This window comes from Anarhichas minor, unplaced genomic scaffold (genome assembly GCF_050575085.1).
Source record: "Anarhichas minor isolate MPS153535 unplaced genomic scaffold, ASM5057508v1 ptg000040l, whole genome shotgun sequence".
In the NCBI taxonomy this organism is placed as follows: domain Eukaryota; kingdom Metazoa; phylum Chordata; class Actinopteri; order Perciformes; family Anarhichadidae; genus Anarhichas; species Anarhichas minor.
In genome coordinates this window covers 17,568,093-17,588,196 of record NW_027466486.1, presented here as the reverse complement: position 1 = coordinate 17,588,196, position 20,104 = coordinate 17,568,093, and the positions used below count along the sequence as shown (strand labels likewise).

Here is a 20,104-nt window from a genome sequence, read left to right as displayed (position 1 = left end):
ACGTTCTGTCCTGCTATAATTCTGGAAGTAATGGAGTTGAATTAACAAGTGAAAAAGGGCCGGTTAGCTCAGATGGTCAGAGTGTGGTGCTAATAACGCCAAGGTCATGGGTTCAATCCCCATACTGGCCAGTAATGGTTATTTAACAAAAGAATGTCTCTACAATTGCCGTTCAACTTATGATACAGTATTGATACAGATAAATATCATGGAAAAAGAGAGCTGGTTTTGAATCCCTTCAAGGTTAAAAGCTCTAGCCTCATTCAAAGACACTTTGTGGAAGCCCGTTTGCTGCACAGTGTAAATAATCTATATTTCTACAATTGTTTAAGTTTCAAGCTGTAATTGTAAGTTTGAAATAGAAAGTGTTTTTCTCTGCCGGAGGATTTTGTTGGATGAGGTGGGCACTAATCCCAATGACTTTCACATGTGAAGTCAGCAGTGTACCATTTAAGCCAGCTTTGCAGTATGTCTTTGGACAAAGGATAGCTCCCTCCTCAGCATCTAAACCATTGCACTTGTGAAGTGCAACAATCCTGCATTTAGCGACCATGTGGCCTAATGGACAAGGCGTCTGACTTCGGATCAGAAGATTGGGGGTTCGAGTCCCTTCGTGGTTGATATCTCAAGGCTCATTATAAGAAATATGGTGTAAGCAATGTTACTTTAAAATTGAGGTCATTCCATTCATATGAGATGTCAGCGGTCTTCCCTTTAACCTAACTACGCAAGTAAAGCTGATGGGGTTTCACACCCGATTGACCATTAAATAAATGCTTGCATTTTGCACGTTCTGTCCTGCTATAATTCTGGAAGTAATGGAGATGAATTAACAAGTGAAAAAGGACCGGTTAGCTCAGATGGTCAGAGCGTGGTGCTAATAATGCCAAGGTCATGGGTTCAATCCCCATACTGGCCAGTAATGGTTATTTAACAAAAGAATGTCTCTACAATTGCCGTTCAACTTATGATACAGTATTGATACAGATAAATATCATGGAAAAAGAGAGCTGGTTTTGAATCCCTTCAAGGTTAAAAGCTCTAGCCTCATTCAAAGACACTTTGTGGAAGCCCGTTTGCTGCACAGTGTAAATAATCTATATTTCTACAATTGTTTAAGTTTCAAGCTGTAATTGTAAATTTGAAATAGAAAGTGTTTTTCTCTGCCGGAGGATTTTGTTGGATGAGGTGGGCACTAATCCCAATGACTTTCACATGTGAAGTCAGCAGTGTACCATTTAAGCCAGCTTTGCAGTATGTCTTTGGACAAAGGATAGCTCCCTCCTCAGCATCTAAACCATTGCACTTGTGAAGTGCAACAATCCTGCATTTAGCGACCATGTGGCCTAATGGACAAGGCGTCTGACTTCGGATCAGAAGATTGAGGGTTCGAGTCCCTTCGTGGTTGATAGCTCAAGGCTCATTATAAGAAATATGGTGTAAGCAATGTTACTTTAAAATTGAGGTCATTCCATTCATATGAGATGTCAGCGGTCTTCCCTTTAACCTAACTACGCAAGTAAAGCTGATGGGGTTTCACACCCGATTGACCATTAAATAAATGCTTGCATTTTGCACGTTCTGTCCTGCTATAATTCTGGAAGTAATGGAGATGAATTAACAAGTGAAAAAGGACCGGTTAGCTCAGATGGTCAGAGCGTGGTGCTAATAATGCCAAGGTCATGGGTTCAATCCCCATACTGGCCAGTAATGGTTATTTAACAAAAGAATGTCTCTACAATTGCCGTTCAACTTATGATACAGTATTGATACAGATAAATATCATGGAAAAAGAGAGCTGGTTTTGAATCCCTTCAAGGTTAAAAGCTCTAGCCTCATTCAAAGACACTTTGTGGAAGCCCGTTTGCTGCACAGTGTAAATAATCTATATTTCTACAATTGTTTAAGTTTCAAGCTGTAATTGTAAATTTGAAATAGAAAGTGTTTTTCTCTGCCGGAGGATTTTGTTGGATGAGGTGGGCACTAATCCCAATGACTTTCACATGTGAAGTCAGCAGTGTACCATTTAAGCCAGCTTTGCAGTATGTCTTTGGACAAAGGATAGCTCCCTCCTCAGCATCTAAACCATTGCACTTGTGAAGTGCAACAATCCTGCATTTAGCGACCATGTGGCCTAATGGACAAGGCGTCTGACTTCGGATCAGAAGATTGAGGGTTCGAGTCCCTTCGTGGTTGATAGCTCAAGGCTCATTATAAGAAATATGGTGTAAGCAATGTTACTTTAAAATTGAGGTCATTCCATTCATATGAGATGTCAGCGGTCTTCCCTTTAACCTAACTACGCAAGTAAAGCTGATGGGGTTTCACACCCGATTGACCATTAAATAAATGCTTGCATTTTGCACGTTCTGTCCTGCTATAATTCTGGAAGTAATGGAGTTGAATTAACAAGTGAAAAAGGGCCGGTTAGCTCAGATGGTCAGAGCGTGGTGCTAATAACGCCAAGGTCATGGGTTCAATCCCCATACTGGCCAGTAATGGTTATTTAACAAAAGAATGTCTCTACAATTGCCGTTCAACTTATGATACAGTATTGATACAGATAAATATCATGGAAAAAGAGAGCTGGTTTTGAATCCCTTCAAGGTTAAAAGCTCTAGCCTCATTCAAAGACACTTTGTGGAAGCCCGTTTGCTGCACAGTGTAAATAATCTATATTTCTACAATTGTTTAAGTTTCAAGCTGTAATTGTAAGTTTGAAATAGAAAGTGTTTTTCTCTGCCGGAGGATTTTGTTGGATGAGGTGGGCACTAATCCCAATGACTTTCACATGTGAAGTCAGCAGTGTACCATTTAAGCCAGCTTTGCAGTATGTCTTTGGACAAAGGATAGCTCCCTCCTCAGCATCTAAACCATTGCACTTGTGAAGTGCAACAATCCTGCATTTAGCGACCATGTGGCCTAATGGACAAGGCGTCTGACTTCGGATCAGAAGATTGGGGGTTCGAGTCCCTTCGTGGTTGATATCTCAAGGCTCATTATAAGAAATATGGTGTAAGCAATGTTACTTTAAAATTGAGGTCATTCCATTCATATGAGATGTCAGCGGTCTTCCCTTTAACCTAACTACGCAAGTAAAGCTGATGGGGTTTCACACCCGATTGACCATTAAATAAATGCTTGCATTTTGCACGTTCTGTCCTGCTATAATTCTGGAAGTAATGGAGATGAATTAACAAGTGAAAAAGGGCCGGTTAGCTCAGATGGTCAGAGCGTGGTGCTAATAATGCCAAGGTCATGGGTTCAATCCCCATACTGGCCAGTAATGGTTATTTAACAAAAGAATGTCTCTACAATTGCCGTTCAACTTATGATACAGTATTGATACAGATAAATATCATGGAAAAAGAGAGCTGGTTTTGAATCCCTTCAAGGTTAAAAGCTCTAGCCTCATTCAAAGACACTTTGTGGAAGCCCGTTTGCTGCACAGTGTAAATAATCTATATTTCTACAATTGTTTAAGTTTCAAGCTGTAATTGTAAATTTGAAATAGAAAGTGTTTTTCTCTGCCGGAGGATTTTGTTGGATGAGGTGGGCACTAATCCCAATGACTTTCACATGTGAAGTCAGCAGTGTACCATTTAAGCCAGCTTTGCAGTATGTCTTTGGACAAAGGATAGCTCCCTCCTCAGCATCTAAACCATTGCACTTGTGAAGTGCAACAATCCTGCATTTAGCGACCATGTGGCCTAATGGACAAGGCGTCTGACTTCGGATCAGAAGATTGGGGGTTCGAGTCCCTTCGTGGTTGATATCTCAAGGCTCATTATAAGAAATATGGTGTAAGCAATGTTACTTTAAAATTGAGGTCATTCCATTCATATGAGATGTCAGCGGTCTTCCCTTTAACCTAACTACGCAAGTAAAGCTGATGGGGTTTCACACCCGATTGACCATTAAATAAATGCTTGCATTTTGCACGTTCTGTCCTGCTATAATTCTGGAAGTAATGGAGATGAATTAACAAGTGAAAAAGGGCCGGTTAGCTCAGATGGTCAGAGCGTGGTGCTAATAATGCCAAGGTCATGGGTTCAATCCCCATACTGGCCAGTAATGGTTATTTAACAAAAGAATGTCTCTACAATTGCCGTTCAACTTATGATACAGTATTGATACAGATAAATATCATGGAAAAAGAGAGCTGGTTTTGAATCCCTTCAAGGTTAAAAGCTCTAGCCTCATTCAAAGACACTTTGTGGAAGCCCGTTTGCTGCACAGTGTAAATAATCTATATTTCTACAATTGTTTAAGTTTCAAGCTGTAATTGTAAATTTGAAATAGAAAGTGTTTTTCTCTGCCGGAGGATTTTGTTGGATGAGGTGGGCACTAATCCCAATGACTTTCACATGTGAAGTCAGCAGTGTACCATTTAAGCCAGCTTTGCAGTATGTCTTTGGACAAAGGATAGCTCCCTCCTCAGCATCTAAACCATTGCACTTGTGAAGTGCAACAATCCTGCATTTAGCGACCATGTGGCCTAATGGACAAGGCGTCTGACTTCGGATCAGAAGATTGAGGGTTCGAGTCCCTTCGTGGTTGATAGCTCAAGGCTCATTATAAGAAATATGGTGTAAGCAATGTTACTTTAAAATTGAGGTCATTCCATTCATATGAGATGTCAGCGGTCTTCCCTTTAACCTAACTATGCAAGTAAAGCTGATGGGGTTTCACACCCGATTGACCATTAAATAAATGCTTGCATTTTGCACGTTCTGTCCTGCTATAATTCTGGAAGTAATGGAGTTGAATTAACAAGTGAAAAAGGGCCGGTTAGCTCAGATGGTCAGAGCGTGGTGCTAATAACGCCAAGGTCATGGGTTCAATCCCCGTACTGGCCAGTAATGGTTATTTAACAAAAGAATGTCTCTACAATTGCCGTTCAACTTATGATACAGTATTGATACAGATAAATATCATGGAAAAAGAGAACTGGTTTTGAATCCCTTCAAGGTTAAAAGCTCTAACCTCATTCAAAGACACTTTGTGGAAGCCCGTTTGCTGCACAGTGTAAATAATCTATATTTCTACAATTGTTTAAGTTTCAAGCTGTAATTGTAAGTTTGAAATAGAAAGTGTTTTTCTCTGCCGGAGGATTTTGTTGGATGAGGTGGGCACTAATCCCAATGACTTTCACATGTGAAGTCAGCAGTGTACCATTTAAGCCAGCTTTGCAGTATGTCTTTGGACAAAGGATAGCTCCCTCCTCAGCATCTAAACCATTGCACTTGTGAAGTGCAACAATCCTGCATTTAGCGACCATGTGGCCTAATGGACAAGGCGTCTGACTTCGGATCAGAAGATTGAGGGTTCGAGTCCCTTCGTGGTTGATAGCTCAAGGCTCATTATAAGAAATATGGTTTAAGCAATGTTACTTTAAAATTGAGGTCATTCCATTCATATGAGATGTCAGCGGTCTTCCCTTTAACCTAACTACGCAAGTAAAGCTGATGGGGTTTCACACCCGATTGACCATTAAATAAATGCTTGCATTTTGCACGTTCTGTCCTGCTATAATTTTGGAAGTAATGGACTTGAATTAACAAGTGAAAAAGGGCCGGTTAGCTCAGATGGTCAGAGTGTGGTGCTAATAACGCCAAGGTCATGGGTTCAATCCCCATACTGGCCAGTAATGGTTATTTAACAAAAGAATGTCTCTACAATTGCCGTTCAACTTATGATACAGTATTGATACAGATAAATATCATGGAAAAAGAGAGCTGGTTTTGAATCCCTTCAAGGTTAAAAGCTCTAGCCTCATTCAAAGACACTTTGTGGAAGCCCGTTTGCTGCACAGTGTAAATAATCTATATTTCTACAATTGTTTAAGTTTCAAGCTGTAATTGTAAATTTGAAATAGAAAGTGTTTTTCTCTGCCGGAGGATTTTGTTGGATGAGGTGGGCACTAATCCCAATGACTTTCACATGTGAAGTCAGCAGTGTACCATTTAAGCCAGCTTTGCAGTATGTCTTTGGACAAAGGATAGCTCCCTCCTCAGCATCTAAACCATTGCACTTGTGAAGTGCAACAATCCTGCATTTAGCGACCATGTGGCCTAATGGACAAGGCGTCTGACTTCGGATCAGAAGATTGAGAGTTCGAGTCCCTTCGTGGTTGATAGCTCAAGGCTCATTATAAGAAATATGGTGTAAGCAATGTTACTTTAAAATTGAGGTCATTCCATTCATATGAGATGTCAGCGGTCTTCCCTTTAACCTAACTACGCAAGTAAAGCTGATGGGGTTTCACACCCGATTGACCATTAAATAAATGCTTGCATTTTGCACGTTCTGTCCTGCTATAATTCTGGAAGTAATGGAGTTGAATTAACAAGTGAAAAAGGGCCGGTTAGCTCAGATGGTCAGAGCGTGGTGCTAATAACGCCAGGGTCATGGGTTCAATCACCGTACTGGCCAGTAATGGTTATTTAACAAAAGAATGTCTCTACAATTGCCGTTCAACTTATGATACAGTATTGATACAGATAAATATCATGGAAAAAGAGAACTGGTTTTGAATCCCTTCAAGGTTAAAAGCTCTAACCTCATTCAAAGACACTTTGTGGAAGCCCGTTTGCTGCACAGTGTAAATAATCTATATTTCTACAATTGTTTAAGTTTCAAGCTGTAATTGTAAGTTTGAAATAGAAAGTGTTTTTCTCTGCCGGAGGATTTTGTTGGATGAGGTGGGCACTAATCCCAATGACTTTCACATGTGAAGTCAGCAGTGTACCATTTAAGCCAGTTTTGCAGTATGTCTTTGGACAAAGGATAGCTCCCTCCTCAGCATCTAAACCATTGCACTTGTGAAGTGCAACAATCCTGCATTTAGCGACCATGTGGCCTAATGGACAAGGCGTCTGACTTCGGATCAGAAGATTGAGAGTTCGAGTCCCTTCGTGGTTGATAGCTCAAGGCTCATTATAAGAAATATGGTGTAAGCAATGTTACTTTAAAATTGAGGTCATTCCATTCATATGAGATGTCAGCGGTCTTCCCTTTAACCTAACTACGCAAGTAAAGCTGATGGGGTTTCACACCCGATTGACCATTAAATAAATGCTTGCATTTTGCACGTTCTGTCCTGCTATAATTTTGGAAGTAATGGACTTGAATTAACAAGTGAAAAAGGGCCGGTTAGCTCAGATGGTCAGAGTGTGGTGCTAATAACGCCAAGGTCATGGGTTCAATCCCCATACTGGCCAGTAATGGTTATTTAACAAAAGAATGTCTCTACAATTGCCGTTCAACTTATGATACAGTATTGATACAGATAAATATCATGGAAAAAGAGAGCTGGTTTTGAATCCCTTCAAGGTTAAAAGCTCTAGCCTCATTCAAAGACACTTTGTGGAAGCCCGTTTGCTGCACAGTGTAAATAATCTATATTTCTACAATTGTTTAAGTTTCAAGCTGTAATTGTAAATTTGAAATAGAAAGTGTTTTTCTCTGCCGGAGGATTTTGTTGGATGAGGTGGGCACTAATCCCAATGACTTTCACATGTGAAGTCAGCAGTGTACCATTTAAGCCAGCTTTGCAGTATGTCTTTGGACAAAGGATAGCTCCCTCCTCAGCATCTAAACCATTGCACTTGTGAAGTGCAACAATCCTGCATTTAGCGACCATGTGGCCTAATGGACAAGGCGTCTGACTTCGGATCAGAAGATTGAGGGTTCGAGTCCCTTCGTGGTTGATAGCTCAAGGCTCATTATAAGAAATATGGTGTAAGCAATGTTACTTTAAAATTGAGGTCATTCCATTCATATGAGATGTCAGCGGTCTTCCCTTTAACCTAACTACGCAAGTAAAGCTGATGGGGTTTCACACCCGATTGACCATTAAATAAATGCTTGCATTTTGCACGTTCTGTCCTGCTATAATTCTGGAAGTAATGGAGATGAATTAACAAGTGAAAAAGGGCCGGTTAGCTCAGATGGTCAGAGCGTGGTGCTAATAACGCCAAGGTCATGGGTTCAATCCCCATACTGGCCAGTAATGGTTATTTAACAAAAGAATGTCTCTACAATTGCCGTTCAACTTATGATACAGTATTGATACAGATAAATATCATGGAAAAAGAGAACTGGTTTTGAATCCCTTCAAGGTTAAAAGCTCTAACCTCATTCAAAGACACTTTGTGGAAGCCCGTTTGCTGCACAGTGTAAATAATCTATATTTCTACAATTGTTTAAGTTTCAAGCTGTAATTGTAAATTTGAAATAGAAAGTGTTTTTCTCTGCCGGAGGATTTTGTTGGATGAGGTGGGCACTAATCCCAATGACTTTCACATGTGAAGTCAGCAGTGTACCATTTAAGCCAGCTTTGCAGTATGTCTTTGGACAAAGGATAGCTCCCTCCTCAGCATCTAAACCATTGCACTTGTGAAGTGCAACAATCCTGCATTTAGCGACCATGTGGCCTAATGGACAAGGCGTCTGACTTCGGATCAGAAGATTGAGGGTTCGAGTCCCTTCGTGGTTGATAGCTCAAGGCTCATTATAAGAAATATCGTGTAAGCAATGTTACTTTAAAATTGAGGTCATTCCATTCATATGAGATGTCAGCGGTCTTCCCTTTAACCTAACTACGCAAGTAAAGCTGATGGGGTTTCACACCCGATTGACCATTAAATAAATGCTTGCATTTTGCACGTTCTGTCCTGCTATAATTTTGGAAGTAATGGAGTTGAATTAACAAGTGAAAAAGGGCCGGTTAGCTCAGATGGTCAGAGCGTGGTGCTAATAATGCCAAGGTCATGGGTTCAATCCCCGTACTGGCCAGTAATGGTTATTTAACAAAAGAATGTCTCTACAATTGCCGTTCAACTTATGATACAGTATTGATACAGATAAATATCATGGAAAAAGAGAGCTGGTTTTGAATCCCTTCAAGGTTAAAAGCTCTAGCCTCATTCAAAGACACTTTGTGGAAGCCTGTTTGCTGCACAGTGTAAATAATCTATATTTCTACAATTGTTTAAGTTTCAAGCTGTAATTGTAAATTTGAAATAGAAAGTGTTTTTCTCTGCCGGAGGATTTTGTTGGATGAGGTGGGCACTAATCCCAATGACTTTCACATGTGAAGTCAGCAGTGTACCATTTAAGCCAGCTTTGCAGTATGTCTTTGGACAAAGGATAGCTCCCTCCCATAGCTAACAGGCCCTTTTTCACTTGTTAATTCAACTCCATTACTTCCAAAATTATAGCAGGACAGAACGTGCAAAATGCAAGCATTTATTTAATGGTCAATCGGGTGTGAAACCCCATCAGCTTTACTTTACTTGCGCAGGACGCGAGGTCTCCAGCTGCGAGGTCTCCAGCCGCCCCCGCCGTGAGGCACCCCATCGTCAGGTCTGTCAGCACTCGGAACAGGCCGCGGGGCAACAACTTGTGGGTGGCGGGGGTAGAGGCGAGGCAGATCACAGAAAAATAATAAAGACTAGAGTATGGCAAAGATATGTTGATGAGAAACGTATTTGTAATACGTCAAACACAAACGTAATCAGGGAGAAAATATGTTTATGGTCAAACGTAATTGAGAATGCATTTTAGTTTTGGGGGAACATAATTCTTAGGAGACAGGACTGCACCATTAGACCACCATTACATTTTTCCTCTCGCGCACCCCCTAGAGGCAGCTCGCACTTTCGGAATCCCTGCCTTATATTATCTCAAATGTTGCACTGTATCATGAAATGAAACATCAACTGCAGCTGTAGACATATTAATTAGTTGAATTATTATCGCTGGCCAGTATGGGGATTCAACCCATTGCCGTGCAGTACTAGCACCACGCTCTAAATTAAGTGAAAACAATCTATTTTGTTTTCACTTAATTTGTTGCAGAATTAAACTTCTGATTTTCTGATCATTGTTGCTCAAATTAAGCTAAACTGTAGATATTTACCAGTTGGTGGTTGATTTTAGGACTTTCAGAATGTTTCATGATGCTTTTACACCCACTTCTTTACTTACATTGCAGTGCTGATAAAACCACCGTGGGTACTGTCAGCGAGTCCTCACATTCTGTCTGTAATTCATTATCAGTGAGGCTGTTCCAGAAAATGCTCCTTGATCACATCACACACGAGTATCTGCTTTTTCCTGAGCTTTTAAAGCAACATGTGTCTGTATATTTTACTGTAATCCAGCTGTCCAAGATCTTTTGGAATTCTCTCCAGGGTTGATTTTTGCTTTCAGCGTGACCCAGATTTGACTGTTGATGTTCAGCTTGTAATGAGGAGATCTAATCTCTTGTTTACACGGCGCCACGAATCAAATTTTGTTTTTTTTCTTGTGTAAATCCAGTGAACAGCATTTGCATTTGAACATGCTTTGATACCAGTATCCTCAGTTCCGTTTATAAGATGTTTTTTATTACCATTGGCAACCAGAATCTTATGCAATGCTTGTTTGAAGTCATAGGTAGGAGATGGACCAGACAAAAACAATAATAGCAGGATGGTCTGAATTTTAATTGTCTCTCCACTTGCGTAAATGGGAACGATGTCATGATGTGCATCAGGTTGCTAGGTTACACCAATGTTGTGATAGTGAAGCCGTCAGATTGGATTTCCACAGGAAACGGGTCTGTGGGGGTAAGCTTGTGGTCTGAGAATCTGTATCCAGTCAATAAGAAAGAAAGAACTTAATTAACTTAACTGTTAAAATCACAATGTGTATGAAATAAGCCACAGGGTTAGAATTCTAAAAAAAAAGCACCATACCACCTTGATTGTATCATTTCAGAACATTGCGTAAACCTTCAAACCTGTTCCAAAAGTGTGGGACAAAATGTTTTGTTCACACCAAAACTGTAAGCTCCTACTCCTCTATATTGAGCTCAGTCCTATAAATAGCTTGATGAGTCTACAATAGCCTGCTTCTTTACATAGTCATACTGATGACCACAGCGTTGTTAGGAGTAATGTTATAAAACAGGCAGCCAGTGTGTCCTCCTCCCATCTGTTCTCTCTCCTCTGTCTCTATTTCTCTGTGTTCCATGACGCAAAGCCTGAGTGGGAGTGGACAAACCTGCTGCTCCCTGAGAGGACTGAGTGGGCCGCCGCCATCCGCTCTGTGCGCACCAGAGATGGAGGCAGAGATGGATAGGGAGAAATTTGAACAACACTGTGTGGAAGCCTCAGAGGTGATAATAATTGATACAACAAAGTAAATAATAGGGATGAATGGGGAACAGGAAAGGAGAGAGTGAGTGATAGTACAGATTGTCAGATGGGTTTATTGGAGGGAGATGTGGAGGAGTGAGGAACTGCAGAGAGAAAGAGAAGAGGTGGGGTGGGGAGGCGGAGATGAGGGGATGAGAGGCTAATAATGGGGAGATAAGGATAGAAGAGCGGAAGCAAGCGGAAGACAGACAGGAAAGGACTGGTCGAAAATAAAAAAAATATCAGGAACCAGAATGATGATTCTGAGAACAAATGCATTTCAAATTGGTGCTAAGGCTGGGGTGTCCAGTCAATGGTATCATTAAATTGCACATCACAACACAATGCAAATGTTGCCAGTACTCAAAACAGTGTAATTCAGAATTCATTACATGATTAGTTGAATTAAAACCTTTTCTCTCATCCAGTCCTCATTTCAAGCCTCTTAGCATAAATCCCTTTGAGATAAATTGCTGGCCATAAAAAAAGCACTTGATTTAAGTTAATTATCTGGTTCATATGTGACCCGTGGGTATCGGCAATATTATTTTCCTGAAGTAACCATAATAAAATAGATTAACTACGGTCTGCTACGGTTTTCATTTGAAAGGATAGGCAGGTTTATTTAAATGACTGTACCCCTGAGCAGTGAGTGTACAGGTTAACTTAGCTTATCTCTAGATAGGATATTAGCTTTGGTAAAATGTAGAAAAATACAGTCTCCAAATTCGAGACTTTATTTATTTCTGCTTGCTAGCCAAACTTGAACAATTGTTAATAAAGTGTTCACCGATTCAAGCAAACAAAAGTGTAAATAAAATCTCACTTTGGACCTACTGTTTACCTTCAAAGCTATGAGCATCTGCTAAAATGTAACAAACGGAAAAATTAAAAGGTCAGTAAGATCCTTTCCAGGTAAGAGGAAGTAAAATAAAATCCACCTAAACAATCCCTTTAAGTAATCAAATCTGAATCATTATTGTTATTTGTAGCTGTAAACACAACAATCCTCTCAACTCTGTTTTGGTATCCATCCCCAAAGAAAATATCAGCTATTTAGCTCGACGCTGCACTATCTTCACCAGCGTAGTTTCTAACTGTGGCAAGTCGATTCATCAGTGTCTAGTGCCACATACCACTGGTTTGTTCACGAACATTCTTGAAAGATGAGCAAAGCCATATGCTATGTAAGCCATGTACTATTTTATATATGAAATTAAGTAATTAAGTTGTTTTCTTAATCTGATTGTTTTGCAATCTACAGTTGCCTTTTTCATGCTATAATGTCAAAGTGTCCTGTAAAACAATATATAATCATGAATGAGTGGCCCTCATAGTGACCTCCGTCTATTTCCAGATCCCCCCTCTGCTGCTTATGTTTAGTAACTCGATCCCCCTCGTGGTCCATCGGTGGCTCTTTTACAATTTGGCTAAATCCAGCTCTGAGGTAACAAGTGACACCTTCTGTTTCCATGCTTCCTGTCGCTAGGCAACCTCAGCAATTATGCCACTGCCAAGAGAGGGAATGGAGGAAGTTGCACCTCGAGGCCCCCTGCCTCCATTAATCTTGGCCGCGGTCGCTCAGGCTTCATCCCTCATCTATAAGTGCAGTGCTTCCATACCAAGCCAGTGACGAGGGCATGCTGTAGCATGCTGCGTTTCCTACTGCTCTCATTAAATCAACTCTCTTTCCTGTGTTTTAGAGATGCATTTGTCTGGTGAGGAGTCTATGAGGGACTCAGTGATTGCACCAAAACACTCTGCTGCCCTCTGTTGTTCTTTACGGTTCAATAATGAATAACTGAGTTGTTGAACTGAAAAGTTTTATTATTAATAATAATCTTCATTTTAAACAACCCATTATGTAAAAGAATGGCTCCTCTTTGTGTTAATTTACAATATTATTGGAAAATTGTTATTTAGGCATTCAAATGTCACATACTGTCCATCATATTCTAAAAAGTTGTGTGTTTTCAGGTAACATATTTTATAATCTGCACATTTCAAATTAGCATCAGAAAAGTAAAATATTTGCATCAACTTTATGTATTAAAAACCTTAAAGCTACTTACTGCCGTTGAATGAAATAAAAAGTGGTTTTGTTTTCATTCTATGGAAGCCATAGTTTTGTAGTCGAGATTTTTTTAATATGTTGCACTAAATTCAATGTAGTTGTTTTGTCTTTCATCGTCTTTATATATTTTTTTGCAAATTTTCCCTTTTGCCCATTGCAAACAGTTCATCGAAAATCTTCTTACTAATGTGTTTACAACACATCGTTATCATAGAGATAATAATCTTTAACTTTAAAATAAAGACTTTGTAACCTACGATATCATTTGACATCCAGGGGCTTTTTGACAAAACAAGGCTTCTACCAACAATCAAAAATCAGTTGGCACTCTTTCAGGTCATCATGATCTGGTGGCTGATACATAGACACACACACACAATCATCCACTGTGTTGACGCAGTCAGACAGCAATTTCACATTCATTTGACTTCAAACAGAGTGTAGGACATAAATCAAGGCTGAGAGAGATGCTGTAACTTCCATTGAGAGTGTCCCCACTGTTCCACAAGAATGAACATGACCGGAATAATACTCAAATAGAAACATGCTGCGGAGGAAAATGTGCTTTCAAAGGCCAGCATGGTGTGGCTAACATCTTATGGAAAAGGTTGCACATGTGTATTTAAATTATCACCCCTGGAGAGAGATTTCTAGCGAGGTGTCACTGTATGTAAACATTAACTTCTTGAGTTAAAACAGAGTCAAATAAACTGACGTAACAGATTGGAGTGTGTAAAATGTTACTGTTCAGATAGGTAAGGAAAAAATTAAAATATTTAGTTCCTCATCTGTGGTTTAGGGCACAAGACCAAGAAGGTATCTTTAGCAACTCTGTCTGTATCAGCTGTTTAACTTCTGCAACTTAGATCATTTCTCTTTTTCCCCCTCTGTAGTCATCAAAAATCTTGAGCCATTCAGTGCCTAAAAGTATTACATCATATTCTCCCATGATACATTTATGCATTTTCTCATCTCTGACATGGGATGTTATACAGCATTTTTTATTGTTGCTATTATGACATCTGTGAGTCTGTTTTGGGTCAACACATGGTGTTGCTTCTTGATATGACATATGTTGTGTTTTAATGTATTATCAGTAGTTAGTCATTATCATATGCTGTTTAAAATATCTGAATTGAGTGGCTCGACATATTTTGAAAATATGCTCATTCGGTTTCTTGCGGAGAGTTAAATGAGCACATGCATAACGCTATCATAGACTGGAAGCTGTCTACATAAATGTGTATGCTTTAGTCTGTAAAGCGACCCTTTAAAAGCTTCAGTTTACAGAGCAGTATTTCTCATTCACATACAGAGTGGCTAAGTCCATATATTAACCTTTTAACAGTACACTATGTATTTGTTGTTGAAAATGTCATAGTGTCTCTTTCAAATATCTTGAGGGCATTTATGTGCATTCCCTGACCTAGATTATACTCTATGTTGTATTGTGTAAATTGATGGAAAACTGTGCTGTATTTTCCCACTAAGATTCTTCAAATGTTTCTCTCGGGATAACCTGACGGTTGGTCTGTCGCTTGTTCCACCACTTTAATCCAGAATGAAATATTTTAGCATCTGGGAGATGGATTGCTATACAATTTAGAAAACACATTTGAGGCCCAGAAGATGAATCTCACTAGTTTTGATGATCCCTTGACTAGTGTCACCATAAGGTTGAAATTTTTGTTTTTTTAATGGATTTCTATGAAGTTGGCAAAGACATCCATGGTGCCTTTTCATCTGTACTGTTCATCTAGCGCCATCATCAAAAAAGATATTTTGATTAAAATATTTAAATGTAATTTGCAGAAGACCATAATGACTAATGACATTCCCATCAGGCTTAGTTGTACTTTGCCTGTGCTAATTGGTGAATATTAGCATGCTAACTTGTTAAGATAAGATGGTGAAGATGCCAAACATTATACCTGCTAAACATCATCATGTTAGCATGCCAGCATTAGCATTTACCTTACAGGGCCAGTTTGTAGGATTTGGCGGCATCTAGTGGTGAGATTGCTGATTGCAACCAACTGAAACTTCTCCCGTTAGTCAGACGTGTATAAAAACTACAGTGGCCGACACGAAAACGTGAAAATGCGAACGGTCCTATAGAGCCAGTGTATGGTTTGTCTGTTCTGGGCTTCTTTAACCTGTTTTCGCTGCTGAATCAGGTTGACATCCTGGATATATTCTTCAAACAAATATTGAAGACCCTGCTGTCTGCTTTTCTCCAAAATTGCTTTTTCATTTTCCCAAAAATGTGATCATATTTCTTCAGCAAGTGCAGTTAGTGACACTGTGGGCTCCACGGTAGTGAAGTAGCAGCGGGGGTCAGGGTTCAGATAATGGTCAACATCGCAAAGACTGAATTTCTACACCGTTCTGAACATCATGTGCCTTAAGGCTTAAAGTTGACATCCACTAGTTTTGTATTGTTGCACATACAATGTCCAACATTTAGAGAACATTTATGCTATAAATGCAGTGGGAAACATACTGTTTTACATGTGGCATGTATAAACTTGAGTTGCTCATTTGATTGATTTCATTTCTTGATATGAGCAGCTATACACCAAATATGAATATAAATATAAATCTGCAGTGGAGAGACTGTAATTTGTTTTCATCCCATGTCCAAATTTGACATTTGCCATTCTTTTCTGTAAAGGCGTGTTGTAACAGGCCAAGTGCGCTGTTGTGTAAACAAGACCTGTGAAGCAATAAAAGAGAGAACCAGATAGCGAGAGAGTGAGAGAGAGAGAGAGAGAGAGAGAGAGAGAGAGAGAGAGAGAGAGAGAGAGAGAGAGAGAGAGAGAGAGAGAGAGAGAGAGAGAGAGTAAGTAAGCCTGTGCTTTGTGTTTTAACAATAAATAAATAAATCTGAGAGGAGAAAATAGCAGCCTGGGAGACTAAAAGTAACCTCTCCACCACAGATGGCCCCCACGCTTTCCGCCAGTGGGTCAGTGGGTGAGGGAAAAGTGGAGGGGAGTGGAGGCGAGAGGAGAGGCATGTGGCCGTATGCCGCTATCCAGGGGAGAGTGTGGGCGACGCGGGCAGCAGGAAAGAGAAAGACAAGGACTTCCAAGGCCAAGTGGGCCGCGGTTTTTGCAGCGCGCACTGCTAAAAACAGACGCAATGACGCTCAGAGGTCAGCCGGCTGATTTGTCATCAGCTATTTCGGCATTGTTAACAACGGCTGACGAGGGAGAGGCAGAAGTGTTGACATCACTGGTGCATGCTCACATCACTTTCTTGCCCCCGCATTCTTCCGATTGTGCAATCATCAAGGCAAGAGGACTCCAACGCTGTTTCCCGGATTTAAGGTTGGGCCATGTTTGGTAAGCAGGACAATATACTGGGTCTAGTGGCTGGATGCTTGTCTCACAGCATCACCTTTAGGTGGTGTCTGGTCCCTGCTGCTGATCAGAGTGTGTCACCCAAGCTCTTCTCTCCTCTGGTCTGTCTGACCTGTGAATGTGGAACTGTTCCCCTCTGAGTCATAACACACTGTCCATTCAAACCTCATAATTAGATTATGAGTAACCCTGATGAGCCGATGATGAACTTTTGTGATGAACTCTTACCCCTCTTATACACAATGGAATAACTTGGAATAACTTTGGCAAAAAGGTAAATGACTGAACCTCGAGGGGATGAGAGAAACATTTCTGACCTATGACCTTTGATGATCGTAGCACCCTGTAATGCAGTGCCAGTGTTTAACACGTTTTTTTCTTGTTTTTTTCTTTCAAATGTCACAGAAAAATGAACCTATCACGCCCCTCCTCTCTACAAACGCTTCTTAACACGTAGGACCTGCTCAAACCTACACTCCACATGGGCTGTGCAGTATCGGGGACTTGCCAGCAGAGAGCAAACCAGACTGCTGCTTGCGCTGTAGCTGTGTTTGCTGTGGCAGGCAGTGGGAAACATGAAGAAATGTCCAGTGAAAAATCGACAGAACAATCGCTGTTTGAAAACGGACTATTAACATTTACCTTCAGTCAGTCACTCATCAGATCCCAATACATTGTTGCTATTTGCAGTGATGTGTTGTGTGTTTTGGCTTGCATACCATTACAGCCCGATATGAGCTAGAATATAAAAGGCCCCCGGATGTCTAAACTTAAGGCTCTATCTCAAGATCAGGTTTTACTGCCTGAAATGTATCAGGAGATATTACGCAAAAAAATGCTGCATATTTCTAAATGAAATAGTTGTTAGGCAAATAATTACACAATGTGAAATTAACGAACAGCATGCAGTTGTTGAGAGTGTGACAAGCGTAAACCTTACATATTGTTTATATTTAATACCTTCACCATTGACCCAGACCAACAATTCCCTCATACTAAGTGTCTATACCAAACGTTATTAACTTTATAACACATTATCATGTCCTGTTTTACATAAGACATAAAAACATAAAAGCCATAATGTCTTAAATATATTGTATTGAATTTGAAAATGTCATGAACATTCTGGAACTGTTGGAATTTATAATATAACCATATTTAATCATTGCAACCATTCAACGCTGTCCTCACTGCTATATCATAAGAAATCATAATTATCAATATTAATTCAACATTTACCACTTAGAACACAAAACATTACATAATAAAATGCTTATTATAAACTAGTCAATCAGTCAGTAATCAGAGCTTTCTTCCACGTTGTCTTCCTGCTCCGACACATCCTCCAAATCACTATCACCCTCCTCATCTTGGAAGAACAGATCAAGGGCCTGTTGCACACTAAATCTTGCTGCCATGATGTCAGTCACTGAAATGGCAGCTCAGGCACCTTTATAATGTTATGATTCTCTAAAACCACCATTTTCCTTGATTTGACCCACACTGGTAGATCTAAAATCCATCTCAATAGATACGGGTCAAATTTGACCCGAAACAGCCTCAGTGTACAAAAACTTGTAGCACCTGTACAAAAGTATAACATGTTTGTGTATTTTGCGTCACTTTAGGAAAAGTCATCAAATTTCAGGCTAAAAGAATGACGTTTAGGGTATTCTTACTGCTGTCAAATGTCAAAAAGGGTCAAATTTGACCCTAACAGGAGTGTATTAATAAAAACGTTATTTTATTTTTCTGAATCATGGAGTATTTCTAAAAGAATAAACTCTAATGCTTAAACGTGTTTACTTCAGCATGACCATCACTCAAAGTCCATGGGTCCATAATAGTGACAGGAACTCCAACTAAACCACCCACTTCCACAATACCCACACAATGCTGTTCATGTGTGACTCAATAGGTCTAGGATCTTTTCATCCAATGTAATCCATTTATTCCTCCCCTCTACAAGAACAAAACAAATGCTGCCCTCTTGTGGGAAAATATATCAAGACAAGAACCCACAGAATTAGTCAAGGAGCCTAAAGTCTCTTTTATAATTTGTCAAGGACCACACATGATCATAACCATGATGCACTTTGTCTTTTGTGGTTATTTTGAACGGTATTAGAATACACTTGTTGTTTGTATTTTTGCTATATTCAGCTACAAATTGGATTTGCATTGAGCTCGACCTGGAGTCAAGCCACAGGTTCCCTGGAAAGGTCATTGACCAAAGGTGTTAAGTGAGAAAGCTTCTCACACACAAACTAGTGAGCCAGAACCTTCTTAAAGGCATAGCATTCCGGCTTGCGTATTCGACAGCAATAAGTTGAACCATTAAGAAATATTATTGTTGTTGAAGTTGTTGTTGTATGTGTGATGAAATGTCTTGCTTTTGCACATCTTTTCTCTTTTAATATACAAATGACACTTTAACAATATACTTGTTTTATTGTACTTTTATTTGTTTGTTTACCATATTTTATTGTAATTTTTCATATTTTCTATTTTAAATTATGTCATACTATTCTGTGTTTCACTAAACTGTGTTTCACCGTTACGCACCAAATCACTAAGCCAAATTTATATTTGTGTAACGCAATAAACAAGTTCTTATTCTGATTCTGAAATGCAGAATTTAGTTATTGGACATGCATTGTTATTTTTTTTAACCAAATCAAAACCGAGACAACCAAATGCACCTACAGCGCAGGACATGCATACAACATCTTAGAGTAGCCAGACAGTGGCTGCAAAGAATGACATCATTGAAACTAGATGCCCCACTTACACCAATTATACCTGACATGCTCTCCTTCTTCACATCTCCCTCTGTCTCTCTATCTCTCTCTCTGTGTCTCTCTCGTTTCATGAGAGGGTCTGGTTGTTGCTGGCCACCGGAATGGCCAGGATGAATGGACATGATGGTCCTAAAATGTACACGTGATAATGACCCTCCCCCCCAATATATTCATTCTTATCAATAAAAAAAAGAATGAAACATTGAGGTATAATAATAATCTTTATGTATTCGTTTACTGGTGTAATAACTTTGAACTACATTATGGTGACGATACACTTCAAAGACTTAAGGAACTGCAAGAGAACGAGAGTTAGCTTGAAAAGGAAAATGTGTCTCTGATATAAATCATGTCAGACAATAGTGTCAATCAACACAATTTGTTTTGAATAAGAAAAGTCCTTCTGATCAGTCTGCAAGATCAGTCCAATTATTTGGACTTACAATTTTTTTAATGTTCAGTTTACAAGCTTGTCATGATGGATAGAAGCTGTGGAAAGTAACCATGTGTAAATATAAAGTAATTGTACTTTACTTGAGTATTTCTATTCCATGCAAATTGATACTTGTACTGTAATTTAGGGAATATTTTACTTTTGACTCCACGGTTAAATTGACAGCTACAGTTAACAATTAGGAGTTAATAAAATGTGAGTTGATAAAATGTGATGCGTTGATGAAA

General features: G+C 39.6%; 17 non-coding genes across 17 annotated transcripts; all 17 read left to right on the top strand.

The window, feature by feature from the left end:
* The first annotated feature begins 57 nt into the window (after nucleotides 1–57).
* Nucleotides 58–131, top strand: trnai-aau (transfer RNA isoleucine (anticodon AAU)). The gene has a single exon. It is a non-coding gene; the product is annotated as a tRNA-Ile (tRNA).
* A 416-nt stretch (nucleotides 132–547) lies between these two features.
* On the top strand, nucleotides 548–620 carry trnar-ucg (transfer RNA arginine (anticodon UCG)). The gene has a single exon. It is a non-coding gene; the product is annotated as a tRNA-Arg (tRNA).
* Nucleotides 621–1,335: 715 nt separating this feature from the next.
* On the top strand, nucleotides 1,336–1,408 carry trnar-ucg (transfer RNA arginine (anticodon UCG)). The gene has a single exon. It is a non-coding gene; the product is annotated as a tRNA-Arg (tRNA).
* Nucleotides 1,409–2,123: 715 nt separating this feature from the next.
* On the top strand, nucleotides 2,124–2,196 carry trnar-ucg (transfer RNA arginine (anticodon UCG)). The gene has a single exon. It is a non-coding gene; the product is annotated as a tRNA-Arg (tRNA).
* Nucleotides 2,197–2,421: 225 nt separating this feature from the next.
* On the top strand, nucleotides 2,422–2,495 carry trnai-aau (transfer RNA isoleucine (anticodon AAU)). Its single transcript has one exon. It is a non-coding gene; the product is annotated as a tRNA-Ile (tRNA).
* A 416-nt stretch (nucleotides 2,496–2,911) lies between these two features.
* Nucleotides 2,912–2,984, top strand: trnar-ucg (transfer RNA arginine (anticodon UCG)). The gene has a single exon. It is a non-coding gene; the product is annotated as a tRNA-Arg (tRNA).
* Nucleotides 2,985–3,209: 225 nt separating this feature from the next.
* trnai-aau (transfer RNA isoleucine (anticodon AAU)) lies at nucleotides 3,210–3,283 on the top strand. The gene has a single exon. It is a non-coding gene; the product is annotated as a tRNA-Ile (tRNA).
* Nucleotides 3,284–3,699: 416 nt separating this feature from the next.
* Nucleotides 3,700–3,772, top strand: trnar-ucg (transfer RNA arginine (anticodon UCG)). The gene has a single exon. It is a non-coding gene; the product is annotated as a tRNA-Arg (tRNA).
* Nucleotides 3,773–3,997: 225 nt separating this feature from the next.
* trnai-aau (transfer RNA isoleucine (anticodon AAU)) lies at nucleotides 3,998–4,071 on the top strand. The gene has a single exon. It is a non-coding gene; the product is annotated as a tRNA-Ile (tRNA).
* Nucleotides 4,072–4,487: 416 nt separating this feature from the next.
* Nucleotides 4,488–4,560, top strand: trnar-ucg (transfer RNA arginine (anticodon UCG)). Its single transcript has one exon. It is a non-coding gene; the product is annotated as a tRNA-Arg (tRNA).
* A 225-nt stretch (nucleotides 4,561–4,785) lies between these two features.
* Nucleotides 4,786–4,859, top strand: trnai-aau (transfer RNA isoleucine (anticodon AAU)). Its single transcript has one exon. It is a non-coding gene; the product is annotated as a tRNA-Ile (tRNA).
* Nucleotides 4,860–5,275: 416 nt separating this feature from the next.
* trnar-ucg (transfer RNA arginine (anticodon UCG)) lies at nucleotides 5,276–5,348 on the top strand. The gene has a single exon. It is a non-coding gene; the product is annotated as a tRNA-Arg (tRNA).
* Nucleotides 5,349–5,573: 225 nt separating this feature from the next.
* trnai-aau (transfer RNA isoleucine (anticodon AAU)) lies at nucleotides 5,574–5,647 on the top strand. The gene has a single exon. It is a non-coding gene; the product is annotated as a tRNA-Ile (tRNA).
* A 1,502-nt stretch (nucleotides 5,648–7,149) lies between these two features.
* trnai-aau (transfer RNA isoleucine (anticodon AAU)) lies at nucleotides 7,150–7,223 on the top strand. The gene has a single exon. It is a non-coding gene; the product is annotated as a tRNA-Ile (tRNA).
* Nucleotides 7,224–7,639: 416 nt separating this feature from the next.
* Nucleotides 7,640–7,712, top strand: trnar-ucg (transfer RNA arginine (anticodon UCG)). Its single transcript has one exon. It is a non-coding gene; the product is annotated as a tRNA-Arg (tRNA).
* A 225-nt stretch (nucleotides 7,713–7,937) lies between these two features.
* trnai-aau (transfer RNA isoleucine (anticodon AAU)) lies at nucleotides 7,938–8,011 on the top strand. The gene has a single exon. It is a non-coding gene; the product is annotated as a tRNA-Ile (tRNA).
* Nucleotides 8,012–8,427: 416 nt separating this feature from the next.
* Nucleotides 8,428–8,500, top strand: trnar-ucg (transfer RNA arginine (anticodon UCG)). Its single transcript has one exon. It is a non-coding gene; the product is annotated as a tRNA-Arg (tRNA).
* Nucleotides 8,501–20,104: the final 11,604 nt, after the last annotated feature.